Source organism: Mustela nigripes, chromosome 9 (assembly GCF_022355385.1).
Source record: "Mustela nigripes isolate SB6536 chromosome 9, MUSNIG.SB6536, whole genome shotgun sequence".
In the NCBI taxonomy this organism is placed as follows: domain Eukaryota; kingdom Metazoa; phylum Chordata; class Mammalia; order Carnivora; family Mustelidae; genus Mustela; species Mustela nigripes.
The window spans coordinates 71,944,574-71,963,647 of NC_081565.1; the positions used below are offsets into that span (position 1 = coordinate 71,944,574).

The following is a 19,074-nucleotide window of genomic DNA, read 5'->3' on the forward strand; positions in this document are numbered from 1 at the left end:
GGCATTTTTAGTTATTAAAGAATCTCAGTGTTAAGAAGCCTAATCCAGGGGTGCCTGGGTGGCTCAGTGGGTTAAAGCCTCTGCCTTTGGCTCAGGTCATGATCCCAGGGTCCTGGGATTGAGCTCCACATCAGGCTCTCGGCTCAGCAGGGAGCCTGCTTCTCCTCCTCCCCCCTACCGGCCTGCCTCTCTGCCTGTTTGTAATCTCTGTCAAATAAATAAATAAAATCTTAAAAAAAAAAAAAAAGTGTAATCCAGGGGCACCTGGGTAGCTCCATCAGTTAGGCGTCTGCCTTCAGCTCAGGTCATGATCCTGGGATCAAGTCCCACATCGGGCTCCCTGCTCCATGCAGAACCTGATTCTCGCTCTCCGTCTGCCTGCAGTTCCCCCTGCTTGTGCTCTCTTTCTGTCAAATAAATAAATAAAATCTTTAAAAAAAAAATGTCTAATCCAGGCAGGGCACCTGGGTGGCTCAGTTGGCTAAGTGCCCAACTCTTGGTCTCAGCTCAGGTCACAATCTTGGGGTCATGGGATTAAGAGTCTCATGTGGGGAATCCACACTCAGTGGGGAGTCTGCTCAATAGTCTCTATTTCTCCTTCTGCCCTTCCTCTCTCTCTCAAAATAAACAAATAAAATCGTTTTAAAAATATCCAGGCCAAATCAAAATGTCAATATTTCAACTTCAAACTCTTGCAATCTCTGAAAAAAAAATTTTTCCACAGAGATCACAGCAATGGTCATTTTACTTTTAACACATTCTTTTAAAAAGATTTTATTTATTTATTTCTCAAAGAGATGAGCACAAGCAGGGAAGAGTCAGGCAGAGGTAGAGGAAAAAGCAGGCTCCCCACCAAGCAAGGAGCCTGATGTGGGGATTGATCCCAGGACCCTGGAATGATGAACTGAGCTGAAGGAAGCCATTTAACCAACTACGCCACCCAGGCGACCCAACTTTTAACACATTTTAAGTGCAAATTCTAAGTGAAAGAAATCTGGCCATGGTAGGGAGTTAGGAAAGGACTGAACTGCTTAGCAAACTTTCAGTGCCAACACAGGAATGATGTGGAGAGACACTGGAGACATTTAAGAACACATCACCTCCTGCACTGCTAATCTGAACCCACAATTGTTCAGACATGAGTAAAGAGGGAAGGCAGCATGCTCGCTCTTCTTTTCCTCTGTTTCATCCAGCTCCTCACCTACTCAAGGTCACTTGACCTCCTTCATGGTCAAGAGAAGCTAGTAGCACTCCCTCCTCCAGCAATGCAAGATGCTGAAAGGAAAGAAGGCAAAGGGAAAGAAGGTGGCCCCGAAGCTTCTGACATGAAGAACAGGAGGACAACAAGCTGCTCACTCCTCTGTCTGAGAAAAGGCCCAAGAATTTTGGCATTGGACAGGACATCCAGCCCAAAAAGGGACCTCACCCGCTTAGTCAAATGGCCCTGCCACATCCGGCTGCAGTGACAAAGGGTGATTCTCTATAAACTGTACAAGTGCCTCCCGTGATGAACCAGCTCTCCCACACCTTGGACCGCCACACAGCGACTCACTGCTTCAGCTGGTCCACAGGTACAGGCCAGAAATAAAGCCAGAGAAGAAGCAGAGGCTGTTGGCCCAGACTAAGAAGGTGGCTATGGGCAAAGGGGATGTCCCCACTAAGAGGCCGCCTGTCCTTCGATCTGAGGTTAATACTGTCCTCACTTTGGTGGACAACAAGGAGGCACAGCTGGTTGTGATCGTACATGAGGTGGATCCCACTGAGCTGATGGTCTCCCTGCCTGCCCTGTGTCAGCAATGCAGTAGGGTATCCCCTACTGCATTATCGAGGGGAAGGCCAGGCTGGGGCATCTGGTCCCCAGGAAGACCTGCATCCTGGTAGCCTTCACACAGGTGAACTCAGAAGACAAAGGAGCTCCAGCTAAGCTGGTGGAATGTACCAGGACCAATGACAATGACAGATATGAGATCTGCTGCCCCTGGGCAGGCGACGTCCCAGGTCTGAAGTCAATGGCTCACGTTGCCAAGCTGGAAAAGGCAAAGGCTAAAGAAGTGGCTGCCAAACTGGGCTGGGCTATTGAAGTTTCTGTACATAAAAGTAATAAAAAGTTCTCTTTAAAAAGAGAGAGAGAGAGAGAAACAAGTGGAATAAGTGGTAAGGGAATAAAACATTTTTTTCAGTTGATGCTTTTTATGGTTCTCTTTTATGTCTAATGACTTTTGCAAAGCACTCCTCAAATTCTGGCTCCTCCATGAGATTCACTGTAAATTTTTCCAAGTCCTTTCCTGCAGCTTCCCATTGGACCAATCCTCAGGGCAGGGGATGCAATTCCAGGGTGACCACTTTTACTCCAGATGAATTCCCACCCTCTCTCCGTGCACCTTAGGCAATCTCTTTGTGTCAGGGCTGCCTCACCCCAGCAAACACTTCTCTAGGAGAGGGTCCTCGCAACAGAGTACACTCTTGGCTATCCTGCCCCGGGTCCACTTGGCTTCTAGGAAACTGGGAATGCTTGTCCAGCAAACAGTTAAAGTAGAGTTCTCTCCCAGGGCACCGGGGTGGCTCAGTCAGCTAAGGCTCTGCCTTTGGCTCAGGTCCTGATCCCAGGGTCCTGGGATGGAGTCCCACATCCAGGCTCTCTGCTCAGTGGGGAATCTGCTTCTCCCTCTCCCTCTGCCTGCTGCTCCCTCTGTGCTTGTGCTCTCTGTCAAGCAAGCAAATAAAAATATTTAAAATATATATATATACTTCTCTTCCTGTCTTAGCCTAAGTTTCTGACAAGTAGGGCCACACCCAGAGGCTTGCATGCAAGTTGTTTACATATGGTCATGATCCTAAAGAGCCATAGAGCAGGAGAGGAAGAAAGATACAGAAGGAGGCAAAGCCGATTCAGGTGTGTTTTATCAACTTGGCCCCCAAGAAGGACAAAGATGAGCATCCTATGAGGACAGACTGCAGGCCTTGATAAAATGTGTCTCAGAGCTGGGGGTAGAGGAAACTGAGGAAAGTGAAAGCATTTATCTGTTGTCTCTCATCCCTCATCGGCCAAGTGTAGCCCCAGTGGTATTAACTCCCCAGTATTCCAAGCTAAGGACATTGAGGTCAGTGCCATTTTACAGAGAAGCCCTAGGGCCAGTGGGGGAGGTGATGCAGGGTGGGCCTAAGGCCAGTTCTTGTCTCTCTTGGCTCAACACACTTCCTCTAGGACTCCCTCTCCTTTTCTGGATGTTAAAAGACAAAATCACAACTCTTATGCAAAGATAAAATAAACATTTCTCAAAAATTGTCCTGAACTCATTAGCTAACGGGGGGACAGTTATAATGTTAGAAATAGTTGGAAGGAGAATCCAAAGTTCAGCTATATATTTAAGCCCTTGGGAATTTGGAATGAAAGGAACTTGCAGAATAGATACAAAACTGGTGTCTTTGGAGGAAAAGAGAGAGGCATGAATTGAATACCCATCAGACTTGCATCTCTCTGGACAGAAATAATTTGTATCACCATGAATCAATTTTCTAAAATTCACAGAAACAATAGAGCTAAATTATAGTATAAATATATAATATAAACTAAATTATAAAGAGAGATTATCTCTTTATAACTCAAAGAGAGTGAAAGCTGCAGATCCCAGAGAATTACATAACCAAGTAGAGTGTTCTAGACAATGCCCAGCTTCCATTTAAATGACCAGGCCATCTTTTTTGTCCATTTCAAATCTTTCACAACTTTTCTTGACTAGGCCATTATGGGACACTCTAATCTTCATTATCTCATAACGCCCATCAGACACTCTTCTGGGAATTCACTTTTGATCCAATCTGGAGAACTAATGGGTAAATCCCTAAACCAGTGTCCAGACACTCTGACCCACAGGCCAAATCTGACCAGTAGATTTTTAGAGATAAAGTTTTAATGGGATACAACCACATTTACCTATTGTCTAGAAAGCCCGTCTCTCTATAATGGTGGAGTTGGATTATTGCTACAACGAGGACCATGTGGCCCCTAAAGCCTAAAATAGTTACCATTTGGTTCTTTGTAGAAAAAGTTTGCCCATCTCTATTCTAGGTCATCAAACAGCAGGATTATGACACATCAATTTTCCTTTCCATCAGACAGCCCTTGCTTTTAATAGTGGTTTTCCAGGATCAAGGCCACGAAGGAAGCACTAGAGAAAAACCTGGCATTTTTCTAATCCTGTTCAGACCCTTCAAAGAATTCTCCCATTCCCTCCCCACATCATTTCATTTTTCTCTTTCACAGACTGGGGGTGGTGGGCAATTTGGACAGAGTTCAAAGACTGCTTTTCCTACTTCCCAGTAAAGTCAACAAAGAAATGTCTAGACCTTCCTTACGAAGGACAAGCACTTACCACCCATTGTCTCCAATACGTGAGCCTTAATTAAAATCCCAAGATCACAGGAAAGGTGATGCTGTAGAACAAGTCTGTCCCATAAGTATCCAAAGACAAAACTGCTTGTAAACCATCACGGCTGAGATTCAAATCCAGGTCTGACCTAGTCCCAAACTTGTCCTACTCTTGGGATAGGTGTGACCCATAAGCTTAGAGTCCCTAGCCACTCACCTGCCATCAACACCATCTACTTCCAGAGCCATTTTGCTGCTATTTTAAAAGACAGTGGATGTGGCAAAAGCATTGAGGGTGAGAAAAAATGTTTTGGGCAGAATGTTTGAAATCTCCTTGCTGCTTCCCCTGCCATTCAGATAGGGAAGGAAACACGGGTCGGCTTCCACACCAGCCTGGCAGAGGAAATAGACATCTGTCTCAGGACGGTATTTCTTACGCTTGGTAGCAGCCAGGAGTGCTTTCTGATCCAAAAGAAAAAATGTGCCTCAGCTAAGAAATATGAGACTAAAATTCAAGCATATTGAAACTAAACTTTGAATTAAGTTTCTTTCTTTAAAAAGAAAAAAAAAAAAAAACCCTGCTTAACAGCAACAGAAAGAATCTTCATGTTGCTAAAGCACCAGGTAGGATGTTTCTAATTAGCTCTTGGAAGAAAAGCATTCGGCAGCCAATTAGTGGAAGGTGAGGGGTGAACCACACACCACTGAGATGCCGCGTCTTCACAAAACCCTTCACCTTACCCTTTCTTTTGCCCACGCTTCCTTGTCGCTTTGGTTCTAACAGGAGAATCAGAGACTCAGGTTGGCAGCTGGTCCTTTGAAGCCACAGAGGACTATGAAGCTGAGTGTCAAGACTGTTTCCTAGGCTGACGTCTGGAAACTGGAAATGGTTTCCCTAATTCTCTATGAAGTTCATTCCTTCAATTGTTTTTACTTTGCAAGGTCAGATGTTGACACTTCCAGCAACCCTGAGGACATCATGGCCCTCTTTCTTGACGCATCATGAAATAAAATAGTCGATGGATAGCTTCTATCGTTGGTGGGGTGTTGGAAAAAAGCAAAGCTTCTGGCTTCAAATTTGGGTTCAAAGACCAGCTTTGTCATTTTACGAGCCGTATGATCTGGCACAAACTGTCTCCTGTCTTTGAACTTTCACCTTCTCATCTGTGAGTTAGGGATAATAGTCACACCCTAATTTTGTTGTGAGATTTAAATAAGAGAGGTTAGGAAAATCTTTGTCAAGGGCCTGATACCCGCTGGGTATTTCAATGCATTCTCTCCTCTCCACTCCCCTCCACTGTACTCTACTCAGTAGTTACCATGCCTCCAAGAAATTTTATGAGTTTCGATATTGCTCCTACCTTAATGTGCTCTCTACTCTCGTTCATTTTTCCTGTTTGTTTCCTATCTCATCTCCAGTGCAGATGCATTTGTGTTTCTCTTCAACTTCACTGGTCTCTTCATCCAGTAACACAAAAGGAAACTCAAAGTGGCTGCCTACAACGGAACCCACCACCGTGGTTGGGTGTGTCTTCATAATTGGCCTATAGGTCTTTAGGACTGAATTACCAGAGAGCAGCTCCCAAGACAGAGCTGAAGGTGATTTGTACTGACCAGCATTAGGGAACTGCAGAACAGGGGTCTACGTAGAGAATGCTAGGCTCCCTAAAAGCTATGCACTCTTTCTGTGTTTACCAGACCACCAGCTGCTTTGGTGGAAAATAGTTCCAGAACAAAGCCTTTTGGTATCTTGAATTCAAAAGGAAGAGGTGTCCTCAACAGCATAACAATAGAAAACAAACAAACAAAAAAAAAACACCCAGAAAGTCTAGAAGCAAATAGTCTAGGTAGGAAAAGATGTGGGCTATTTGTTCTTACTCTGATGGGACTTTTTCTTTTCTTTTCTTTTCTTTTTTAATGAACTTATTTTATTAAAAAAAACTGGGGTTTTTTAATAGTACTAGTGGGGTGTAACTTCACATTGATCTTTAAGCTCTTCAATGGACTGACAGTAAGAACTACGTGACTACTTAAAATTGGCTTTTCCACATTTTTCCAAACCAAATAATTTTGCAAATTACATTAGGGTTAGAATTCTGGAAGCCAAGAATGTCTTTATACATAACCCAAAATAAGGCACAGTCTCTGCCCAATATAAATATCACCAAAGATGTCTGCTTTCAACTGCATGAATGGTTTGATGCTATTTTTCCTAGCTATTCCTCTGGAAAGTCCTATTAACATTACCAAATAACTCCAGTCCAAGAAAGAAGTCAATCAAGATAATCTAAAGTCCAGAAAGCTGGCTCACAGTGATCCAGTACAATCCACAAAGTGTGAGAGCCAAGTAGACCAGAGTAAGATGACACTTCCTAGTTCTTTCCCTTCTGGCATCTGCCTCAAACAGGTTTTCTGCCATTAATAGCTGTCAGCATAGGGACTTCCCAACTGCATCCTACCCAGTGCAATATGTGTCAAAAAGGGAAAATTATTTTCTCATCAATCATGCTACCTTAATACCAAGAATAAACAGATACTCTTTCCAAGTTAAGAGGTAGGAAAAGTCTGCTGGCTCAAGCTGCTAACCAGTTTTTCATTTTTTCCTAAACATTCGTCTTCGGAACACATATTTTATGTTAATGTAAATTTATACAATAATATTTGAATTTCTGTGATGATCATTGCCAGTTGAAAATAAGATTTGCAAGCCTTAAACCACTAAAAATGTTAAGCTATAACTGCATCTCCAGTTCTTAGAAGAATGCCTGGCACACACAAGTCAGTCAGTAAATGCTTGTGGAGTTAAGGACTGTCCACAATAAATAGTAATGAAGCCAAAAAAGAGGATAGGATCAACCTTGGAGAGTGTGGGGAGTGAGATGGGAAGGGAAAGTGTAGGAAGAAATAGGAATAAAAAGTAAAGGAGAGCGGGCCGACAGAGTAACCATGGAAACCAGCAATAAGTAAGGGATGGACAGAGCAAAAAGTGGCAACAAAAAACTGAGCAGGAGAAACCAGAGAGATAGAGAAAAACCTCAAAACACAAGAGTAAACATTAGCCTGGTTTGGGCAAGGGTACAACATTTCCCTGGTTCACCAGCCTTTTTCTACAAGTACAGTCCTCTGACGAAGGAATAGATCCATTTCCAACTTCAACTTTTATTTCTGATCCTGTGTATGAACAAATTTTACATATCCATAATTTGACTCAGAGTAGAAAACAAATAGCAGAAGAGAGCTGACGGCGGTAGAAACATTTTCTCTTGTATTAAGAGTTCTATATGATAGATGGTAGAGAGATAGATCATAGGTAGCGATGAGGAGAAAAAATACAGAAATGGTTCATTCTTGACATATTAATTTTATTTTTATAGAAAGTAGCCTGATTAAGGTAGAAGTGTCCTAACAAACAATGTTGTGCTTCCCCCTTTGCAGCCAGGCCCGGCAATCACATAGCACCCCCTGTGTGTATTCCACTGCTTAAAGCAGTCTTAAGTTCACCCAAATTCAAAAGAAGAAGAATTAGACTCAGCCTCTCCATGGGGGAACAGAAGGTGACACTATGAAGGAGCCTGGGGAACAAAAGACATGGCTGTGGCCATCTCTGGAAAGTACCATCTGCCTCAATGACTGACTGAAGCTCCAGGAGAGGGCAAAGGTCTGGAGTCCTTGTCTCCTCTCCAGGCTCTAGCCCCGCTAACTTCCACTGGCAGCACTCCTAACACCCAGACGAAGAATTCTTCAACCACTGCAGACTTCCCTGCTCAGCTGGAGTTGCTGTCTTCAATACCATCAGTTCAATTCCTCGATCACTCAGTTGCCTCACCAGAGGGGAAACAAAAACAAAAACAAAAACACTTCCTCTTTCATGGTCAGGCCTTGTGGAAGAGAAATACTGTCAAAGACTGAGACTCCTTCTTGTAACCTTAAGAACTTAAAACTCTTGCCCAGTCCCAACCCTGACAGAATTGGGCCCTCCTTCCCTTAACACCCTCAGCTTCTCCTCGTCCTTCTCAAACTGTGCTGTGAAGCACACTTTTTTTTTTTTTTTTTTGAGAGAGAGAGAGAGACCACAAGTAGACAGAGAAGCAGGCAGAGAGAGGGGGACGAAAGCAGGCTCACTGCTCAGCAGAGAGCCCAATGTGGGGCTCCATCCCAGGACCCTGAGATCATGACCTGAGCTGAAGGCAGAGGCTTAACCCACTGAGCCACCCAGGAGCCCCTGAAGCACACTTTGACTTGTGTCTCAGTGAACCTCCTAACGAGCTCTTGAAAATAGGGTTGGTCCCTTGTTCCAACTTTGCATATCCAGACCTAACCCTAAAACACTTCAGTATTTTTTTTTTAAAGATTTTATTTATTTATTTGACAGACAGAGATCACAAGTAGGCAGAGAGACAGGCAGAGAGAGAGAGAAGAGGAAGCAGACTCCCTGAGGAGCAGAGAGCCCGATGTGGGGCTCAATCCCAGGACCCTGGGAACATGACCTGAGCAGAAGGCAGAGGCTTTAACCCACTGAGCAACCCAGGCGCCCCACCACTTCAGTCTTAAAAGCCATATGCTGTCATGTAAAAAGTCAGGTCTTGCAGACAAAAAACCTGGATTCCTAGCCTTGTTCTTCAACACACCAGGACATACTGGCCCATACTGGTCAACTTCTCTGAGGCTTGGGTATTCTCTCATTAGCATAGGGATATGACTACCTTACCACCTACATCTCGCAACAGTAATTCTGAGAGTCAACTGAGATGATACGCTATAAAATTACAAGGCATCATTTTCCAATATTAGTTTCTAAATGAATATAGATCTCTACCCCTTATAGCCAAAGCTTATAAAATTTCAGTACAGTACTAAATATTCTCTTCACTCCACCAGCCAAACTAGACTTGACACACTGTTGACTTTAAGTGCTTAGGGTCATAAATCCAAGCTACACAAAAACTCTTAAAAATGAATTTTAATAAAGCAATCAAGAATTTAAAACAGATATAAAAGTGGTTCACTCGGCAGAATATTTCCTTCAAAACAGGGAAAAGAAATTCCTAAATAGGTAAAGGGCTTTTTTTTTTTTTTTTAAGATTTTATCTATTTATTTGACAGAGAGATAATGAGAGAGGGAACACAAGCAGGGAGAGTGGGAGGAGAACCAAGCAGGCAGCCCGATGTGGGGCTCGATCCCAGGACCCCAGGATCATGACCTGAGCCGAAGCCAGATTCTTAACCACTGAGCTACCTAGGCACACCAGAAAAAGGATTTCTAAGGAGCACAGAAGAAACAAAAAGGGTACAGTGGATCACTATGAACTCACTAAAGAAATATGCAGCATTTTCCCCAAGATTTTGCTGGCATTTTGCATTTATAAATAGTCTTCTTAAGAGTACTTATCAAAAAAACACATCATCGGCCGTCACTCATGGTATACTACACTTTTTCAGAGAAATTAAATAATCTGTCTGTAAGTCAATGAATATTTGCTACTTCAAAAGCAATAAAATTAAATCATGCTGATACCTACTCCCTCTTCCTCCAGTCCTCAAATTGTATTACTTAACAAAGCAAATACTTAAATATCAGAAAAATTGTGAGGTTACTGCATTGAACACAAAGAGAAACAAATTCTGAATATTCCACACTAGCACAGACCTGGCATGGTTTTTCCCTCAAAGAGTGTGGTAGTCAAAAATGTAAGCAAATGTAAGCATGAAGAGTCAAATACAACTTTTGTATTCATTATCCCTGATAGTGGTCATGAAATTAACAAAATATAACTTTAAAAAATAGAGATTAACTAAGATTTATGGTGTGTAATCAGTTTTCACACAGGAAGGTTTCCAACCGACCTTAATTCCATCAAGGGGTGTTACTCTACTCACACTGACATGCATCTGAGCCTATAAGGAAACAAATTGAGGAACTGAATTTCTAAGGTTGATATGGACCAGGAGTCCCTAGTCCTCACAAGGAAATAAAAAATGTAGAATACCTACAGATGATTCGGGGAGTTAGGTAGGCCTGGAAACCATGACCTGAGTTATTTATTTTCCCCGTGCCAGCTTCTTCCAGCCACTCCTTGGGTCTGTCTTGCCAAGTCTCTAGCCCTTCTTCTGGCTCACTTGTCCATCTTTCTCACAAGTGATTCTAATACCCTGATATTCTCTGAGTTCACATGTACAGTTTTGACTCTCTCTGGGACCATAAAGGGCCAAAAGGCAATGAACTTCATCACAATGCCCAAGGAGGAAACTGAATCCTGTTTACAAAGCTCTGTGAGGGCAGGAGTCATTTTAGCAAGGGAGAATATGGACACTTCTCAATTTCCCCTAGAAGTAGAAACTAAAGTCCTGAAAATAAATTAATGTCTACTGCTAGCAATACAAGTGAAGAGACCATGGGGCAGACCACTATAAATAGCTGGTCCTTAGCCAGAAAAATAGAAATTTAAAAAAAAAAAAAAAAGCCCATGGAGTAGGTCAATTGCATTACTCTAACAGCCCTAGAGCCTTGCCCTTTGCCAGATAACTGTGCAAGGCTTTCCACTGTGGTCAGAGTGCTCTGCCCTGGCCCTCCACTCTTGCCTTGGCCATAGGACTTATTTGGACCAGGAAAATGAAGTACAGAGTTGCCAGACTTAGCAAATAAAAAAAATACAGGATGTCCAAGTTGAGTGTAAGTGTGCCAGTTTCAAGCCTCAGGCTCAAGAGTTCTTGCAAATTTCTACTCACTTTGGTGCCTTTACCTGCCTGAGCTAGGAGAAGATATATAGAGGGAGAAGAAATATAGGGAGCAGAGCCAGCTCTCTCCCCCATCACTCCAGCCGAGGTCATCCTCCAACAGCCAGCACTCAGCCAGCTCCCATTCAAGATGAGTGAGCCCAGCCAGATCAGCAGAACCATCTGGTCGATCCTCAAGAGAACCCTCTGAAGCATCAACAACAGACACAGATTCTCAGAGGTCAGTGAGCTTGTGGCTGTTTGTAATACAGCATGATTACATTAGGGGACAGCCATCATAGCCCATAAAGGGAAGTACTGTGCAATGGCAGGATCTGTAACCTTGTTGATTGGGGGTTGTGATTAGTTACTAGAGCTGACCAGGGAGTTCCCTCTAAATGCCAAAGAATAGGCACCTCTTTCTCCCCACTCCATTCTGTATATTGAAACACTAGAGAAAAACATTCAATTTCTATTCCTCTGCTCACAGAAATGAGCTGAGACCCCTTCCCACTTGCCCCCTCCAGTAAAACCCCGGCATTGTCTAGGGCAATATAAATATAAATAAAAAGGACTGACCCCAGCAGGCTTATTCTTCTGTTGCTGTTGATGGTGGCAGGTCCAAATTGTGTACCTGCTGTCCCTAGAAAGGGGCAGGTAAGAGACACATATCTAGTTCATTAGAGTTACTTCGGATAATATGCACGGTGGTGTGTTCGAACTAAATTCTTCCAGCCTCTGTTTCAACAGGAGTGAAACGAAGGATGTCACGTGTCAATGTGGGAGCAAGGAAAGACCTGCAGCTTCATACAGAACCATTTGGAAAGGTCTCAAAAACTTGTCTCCCGAATCTTGAAGCTTTCAGTCGGATCAAAAATATAAAAGGAGATCAGAGAGAGGCACCTAGGTGGCTCAGTGGGTTAAGCCTCTGCCTTCGGCTCAGGTCATGATCTCAAGGTCCTGGGATTGAGCCCTGCACTGGGCTCTCTGCTCAGCACCCCTCCCCCCACCTGCCCCTCTGCTACTTGCGATCTCTCTCTCTGTCAAATAAGTGAATAAAATCTTAAAAAAAAAAAAAAAAAAAAAAGAGGAGATCAGAGAGGGTGGAAAAAGGAAATAAGCAAAGTGGTTTTCTCCTTTTCTTTTTCTCTTTTCTTTCATGCAAGAAGTGCTACTGTCTTATGAACCCCCATCTTCCTCTACCGGGACAACGATGGGGTACCACCTTCTACCCTCAAGGATATAGAGTAATAGGCTGGAAGAGAGAGTTTCAAGGACAGTTGCTGAAAATTTTGAAGTGTAATATATACACCAAGGACTAGTTTCCAACTCATGGCTAAGAAGGCCAGGATGGAGTGTTACCTAAGCTCCGCCTTCTCCAAGGACAATGTGTCCAGGGAGCAAAGAGCTGCCTCCCTCTTGGTGCTGCAGGCAGGACAGTGCTCTCTGGTGGGTCAGCCCACATCCTCAGGGCTGGCTGGGCAAAGGATCCTGGCAGCAGATGCGAGCGGTACCAAAAGAGATCCAGCTTATCTCGTCTACCCAGGGTGAGAACATCTCAGCAGAAGGAGTTGACTGGGGACCCACCAGCTAAGGGAGGAGTTACAAAAGGCCACCCCAAATGCAGGTGAATCCACACAGGTAATGGGAGCAGGAGGAAAAGCTCAGCAGAGTACCTCAAAGAGCCCAAAAAGGCAGCCACAAAAAAAACCCAGCCACAAAAAAAACCCTTAATCATAAGCAACTTGACTAGGGATGGTAGCTTCAGGCTCATCTCCATCCCTCTCCCACCACGTTGGCAAGGACATGGCAGGAGGTACACAGGGAGAAGCGCACAGGGAGAAGGTGAAGAGCGGGGACAGCAAGGCGAGCAGGGATTGGGTGAAGAGGAAGAGAGATGAAGAGGGAGCAGGGTGACGGGGCTGGTGGGGACGGGAAGTGAGGAGAGAGAGCAGGAGGCAGGGGAGTGAGGGGTGAGGAGGGAAGGGTGTGAAGGTGAGGAGGGAGGGGGGAAGGGAGGGGCTGAATAGGGGGGTGAGGAGGAACCGGAGGGAGCAGGGAGGGGAAGGGAGCAGGGGCACAAGGAGGGAGGGGTTACGAGGGAGAGGAAGGAGGAGGAAGAGGAGGGGAGAAGAGAAAGGACAGGAGTGAGGAGGGAGGGTGGAGGCAGGGGAGTGAGGAGGAGAGGGGATGGGAGTGAGAGGAAAAGGAAGAGAATGAGGAGAGGGGGGAGGAAGGAGAGAATGGGGGGCGAACCCGGAGGGGTGGAAGCAAGAGGACCCCGCCTGAAACAGGTCAGAGCTGAAGGTAGCCAGACAACTGGTTGCTGTCACATTCAAAGTTCTGATTAACATCTGCACCATGACATTCTAATTACTGAATGGAGATTGTGCTTGCAACCGCAAGTGACCTCGGAGTATCTTTTATGTAAGACTGGAGGCAAAAGCAGAAAGACCTGCCAGCATTGACATCCTGGGCAGGAGACAATTAATCCCACTGAAGCAAGCTCACAGGTTTGTTGGGGGAAAGACGGCAATGCACTGTTTTGTTTATGTCACAGATGCTGCTTGGTAAACTCACCAGTTACATATTGTCAAAGCTGTGTTTTCTACTCTTATGGATTTACACACACTTTTTCCAGCATCTTGCCCACACTGAGGAGAAAGGGGAGGTTCTTTTTCTTTCCAGTCACAGGGTCTGGGCTGTGATGAGAAAGAGCCTGTAGAAGATGAGAACTGTTGAGGTCCAAAAGGTACATGGTGGACGGTAAGGGCCAGGGGAGGGCTCACGCCTCCGTCCGGGTTTCCACTGACCATGTGGACAGAATGAGCTGTGTCTGCTCTGGCCACGTACCTCCAAAGACCTCTCCCCTTCCGTGTCTTCCACAATCCACCTTTTCTGCTGTGTCGCCAGGATCTGAGGAGAAACCCTTTACCCAGCCTCTCAAATTTCATCTCCATCTATTTTTATAAGATGTACCTACTACAAGAATTCTGTTGAATACCCAAAATCCAGCTCTATTGAGAAAGTAGAGATGAAAATGAGTGTCCAGATTTAGAGACGGTGATTAAAGTACGGGCCCTTGTAGTTATAGAACATTCCCTGGGGGTTAAAACAAATGGCCAAAAAATAATAATAATTAAAACATTAGAATAGAAAGAGAAGAATCACTGTGTTCACTTATTTTTGAAGTATTGAGCTCTATCCTTTAACATACACAAAATGATCCTAGGTAGGTATTTTAAAACAGCAATGGCAAGCTTGGCCATGGGGCTGGTGAGGCTCATTCTTAGCCAGTTGATTTTGAAGGTCAAGTATGACTTGACATTCTCGAATCACCTCCTGGGGCTGTGCAAGCCCAAGCCTGTGGAAAGATCAGAGTCTTCCTGACAGGGAGTTCCCCTCCTTGCTTCAGATCAAGGCTAACAGAGAGCAGAGGGGAGGTGAGCGAACTTGCTAGAACACAGAAGGTTCCTTCCGCCTGGTACAAACTAAGCTCTCTGAAGAGCAGAGGAGGTGCCAGGGAGGCCTTCAGAGCATGCCAGAAAAAGAAGAAGAAGATGAAGAAGCAGCAGCAGCAGCAGCGGCGGCGGTGGCAATTTAGCTAATCTTTGAAAAGTAAGAAGAACAGAGACCCTCCAGGGGAAAACACAAGAAGGGCTGATGGCTTGGGGAGGAGACAGACCTGGACTAGCTCAGCATAGAAATATTCAGTCCCTGCAGATGTCTCTGCTCCCCCAGACGGCTCAGCTCATGCCTCCCCAATCTATCCCACGTATCTTCAAGTTTGTAGAAACACAGGCTGTTCTCCATGCAACCACGAGTGTGGAAGATCTGTAATTTACTTCAATTCCACAAGAGGTTATTAAGCATGTACTCTGTACGAGGTACTGTGTACAAAGTGATATGGAGGCAGCGATGATGAACAAAACATGAGTCCTGCCCTCAGGGAGCTTTGGGTCAAAGTGAGAAATGGACACAAATAAGAAAGATAAATACAAGATGGTTTTTTGTGCATGCTACAATATGAAACACACCAAGGAGGGCAAGATGAAATCTAGCTCCAGACAATACTGGGGAGAAAGGGAGGGCTTGTAGAAGCAGCAGCCTCTGAGATGGGCACTGAAGGGTGTGAAGGATTTCAGAAGGTGGGGAGAGAGGGAGGCAGGAGGAGAGAGCCCATCAGATTGCTTGAGTTTAACTAAAATAACCAGCATTTCCAACCTGCATTGGACTAACCCATTCTAAGAAGCCAAATGGACAGACTGCCTGAACATCGTGGTGTTGGGGTGGGAGGCGGGAAACACAGTGTGTTGTCTCTGGGGTTACAGGATAAGAACGGAGCAGAGACTCAAGCCCCAGAACCTCTTCACCCTTACAAATGCCAGCTGTCCTGGATAACAGCCCTTTTTCGGCAGGTGATGAGCTGATCCCACGCCATCCTGCCCAGTTTCCCAGTGGTGTTCCATCTACTACAACAGCAGGAGCTAGCTACTAGAAAGCCCCGTGACAGCTCACGAGGTTAATGACCTAAGTTTGCAACCACTCGCCTTCATGAGTTTCCCCTGCCCTCCATGTTTTTTCTCCCTTTACTGCAGTTTTCCCACAGCATCTGTCAGCAATCTCCCCATAACCCCAGTTTATCATTCTGCTGCAGTTCGGGAGGAGCTTTGGGGCCACTGCAGTTCGACCAGGGCCTGGCTTTGTTCCTCCCGCCCCAGCAGGCGTGCAGTCAACTTTCACACGAGATTATGCTCAGCTCAAAGGACAGGAGGGGGCCTCAAAGGTGAAGCAAGAGCTGCTACCAGCCTGCCCGAAGGTCTCCTCATTGCCAGCAGAGGAACGGAACCGAGGACCACACTCCATCGTTCCTCTCGATTTCTGTGTCCTAAGGTGACCACTGCAGATGATACAATGCACGATTTGGAATTGGCTCCACAGTGGTATTCAAACTGCACGGGCTATCAAAACCCCTGTGAACGGTCGCCTGAGAAGAGGTATAGGTTCATCCCTTTGCTTTGGATGGAAATGTGGGATGTTTTAGGAAACCACTGATCTAAGGTCAGAGACCGACAAAAAATCTGAAAACTACCAGGGCCCCTGTGAGCACGATCATCCAGGCCACCTGCTCAGTCGTAGAGGAGGCTCTAATATCACGGATACCGCCCCCATTGTATACTCTCCCTCTTTCTGTCTGGATGGTCCGTCACGGAAACGAACGTGTGGATTTCTTTGTGAGCAAGGGGTTCCAGCCGGATCGTTCCAGAAAAATTCTCCAGAAATTGCCACCTCCCAGCCAATAACTATAAACCGAAAACAGTTCCTAGTAAAGAGGGCGTGAAGGAAGCTTCGCTTACCTCTGCCTCAGTTTCCTCCTTTGTGCAGTGCTGATAAAAGCGGTGCCCCCCTCTAGAGGTCCCATGAGGAATAAATGAGTTAAAGTCAGTAGAGTGCTAAGAAACCCTGTGTGGCACATAAAAAATGCTCAGTGGACGGGAACACGGGATGAATGAAGAGGAAGCCAGCCAGCCATCTGTCTGGGGCAGCCCTCGACTGGGAATTCTACCCAGCGCGCGGCAGAAATGGCTGGCCTGAGCCATGGCGCGGTGGAGGCAGAGTGGAACCCAATTCCCACCTCTCTGCTGCAAAGCATAAACCACACACTGGGAGAGAGGGGGAGGCTTCTCAAAAAAAGAATTTCGTTGGCGTCTTGGCTTCAGCTTGGCTCCACAGCCCCAGTCACCCCTTGGAGCCACCGTAGTCTCAGCCACCGGTGTGGTCACGTGGTTCTTTAAAAGACCGCACGTCCCACCAATCGTCTCCTCCGCTTAACCCGCCCCTCAGGGTTGCGCATGCTCCCTGGGCTCGGATAGCTGTCGAGAAAGAGACGCCGGAAGTTGGGAGATGAGGGGGGTCCGTCGATTTGCGCACTTGCGCACGTGAACAGAATGAGCTCCCGGAGCCTTTCGCTTTTCCTTTTCTGCGATAAGGGAACACACAGCAAGCCCGCTCTGTGAAAGAAAAGGCCATATTCTGAAAATCTTCGTGGGGGATATGATAGGTTTCATTCCCTCTTCTCTGAGTTTCTAGAAACTTCCGCCCCAGATCTGAGGATGAAAACGTGTGATGGGGTGGAGAGAAGGCGGCTCACCTGTGGGGCCTCCCCGACGCAGCCAGCTCTGCCCAGTTGCTTTCGGTCAGGTAATTCAGCTGAACTCCCAGCACATAATTCGAAATCTTCAGATTTGCATGCTAACTTCTGTTTCTACTTTCTTAAGCGAATCTGGCTTTTAGCTATTATACAGAACACGCGTGAAAAATCTTTTTAAAAAATAAATGGACTTAAGTCTGCAGGGGAACCTCTGGGGAAGGTGTTATTCTTGGCTCCTGACTTCAGGTACAAAGCTCTGTCGCTTCCATTGCCCTGTTCTCCTCCCCAACAAGTCTCAGTCGTTCAGGCAGGAAGCAAACAGAAGGCAGAACAGAAAGTAGTTACCAGGGCTCATGGGCAGGGTTCCCTGGGGCAAAAGGATGCAGGCCGGAAGCACCTGGCCTGTGGTTAGGTGGAGTGGGCTGGTCATTTCTGAAGCAGAGGCAGGAGTGGTTTGAATGTTTCTCTTGTCTGCCTCCTCCAGCATTTCTCCAAAGATAGATGGAGACAGGAGATGAGCCAGCATCTCAGTAGCAAGACAGGAAAGCAAAGCAACACAACCAAAGTGAATCCAAGCGGGGGGGTCTCTGCTGTGTTCCTCCAAGTGGGGCGCACTAGGGTTCAGCAACCAACAGGGTGAACCCAGAAACCAGGCAAGGGAAATCCCCACTGCAGACATCCCGTGGAGTCTTGGAGAAAGACGTCTCCAGGGGGCTCTGGCTGTGTTAGAGTTGAAAGTGTAAACCCTCAAATGAGGCGGCCTTGGAGGGGGACCCCTGGAAAGGGGGCATCCTGCTTCCCAGAGCCAGAGTGAGGGGAATGAGTATCTGGGCAGAAAACAGCTCACAGGTCTAAGAGTTGTCTATTCATATATCGTCTGTATCTACATATGGTTTTCTCTCCGCTGATTGGGTATCTTTCCATAAACTTGCATTTAGAGCACTGATAGACTTTCCAGCCCCAGCCTATCTGGAGAAGATACTCCCGGGGAATGGGAGAGAAGATAATAAACCTGAGAGCCAAACGGAACCGTTCACTTGCCCGGGCATAAACCAGTGGAGATGGTGCTCGGCACTCTGTGAACTCTGATTTCCTTGCTTGATGTGTGACCTTGGACACTTGCCAGGGCCCTTCCTCCCCAGCAAGTGGCAGCTGGGGCTGCAAATGGAACTGTAGCTACAAAGCTGGTGAGTTATGTAATTCCTCACAAAAAGTGGACTTCTCCGTGGAATCGTGGGTGACCACAAACACAGTTTTTTGTGTTTGTTTTTTTTTAAGAATTCATAACAAAAGACAGCCAAGATGAAAAGCTGTTTTTCCCTTCTAGGCGCTCTTTCTATTTATTTCTTTATTAGAGGTTTAAAGCTGTTGGATATGAAGGCCAGCTGGAGGTCTTGCCTTGAGGATCATAAAGTTAGTTCCAGCCTTCTGTGGTATCGTAGCTACAGTGGAAGAGAGGAGAATGCCTAGAGTTGGGACTTTTTTTTTTTACGATTTTATTTATTTATTTGACAGAGAGGAATCACAAGTAGATGGAGAGGCAGGCAGAGAGAGATAAAGAGAAGCGGGCTCCCTGCTGAGCAGAGAGCCCGATGTGGGACTCGATCCCAGGACCCTGAGATCATGACCTGAGCCGAAGGCAACAGCTTAACCCACTGAGCCACCCAGGCGCCCAAGTTGGGACTTTTTAAATGACATTAAAAATATACAAAGTATAAGCTTTATGAAGTATACAAGGTATGAATTCTAAAGTATGAGGGGAGGGGAAATGTCTAAACTATGATAAAAAAGTAACGGGAAAAAATGGGAAGGCTTGATCTGGTACAGGCTGGCCACCATT

General features: G+C 45.7%; 1 pseudogene; it reads left to right on the forward strand.

Annotated features, from left to right (window-relative positions):
* Positions 1–1,266: 1,266 nt before the first annotated feature.
* LOC132024159 (large ribosomal subunit protein eL8-like) lies at positions 1,267–15,980 on the forward strand (annotated as a pseudogene).
* Positions 15,981–19,074: the final 3,094 nt, after the last annotated feature.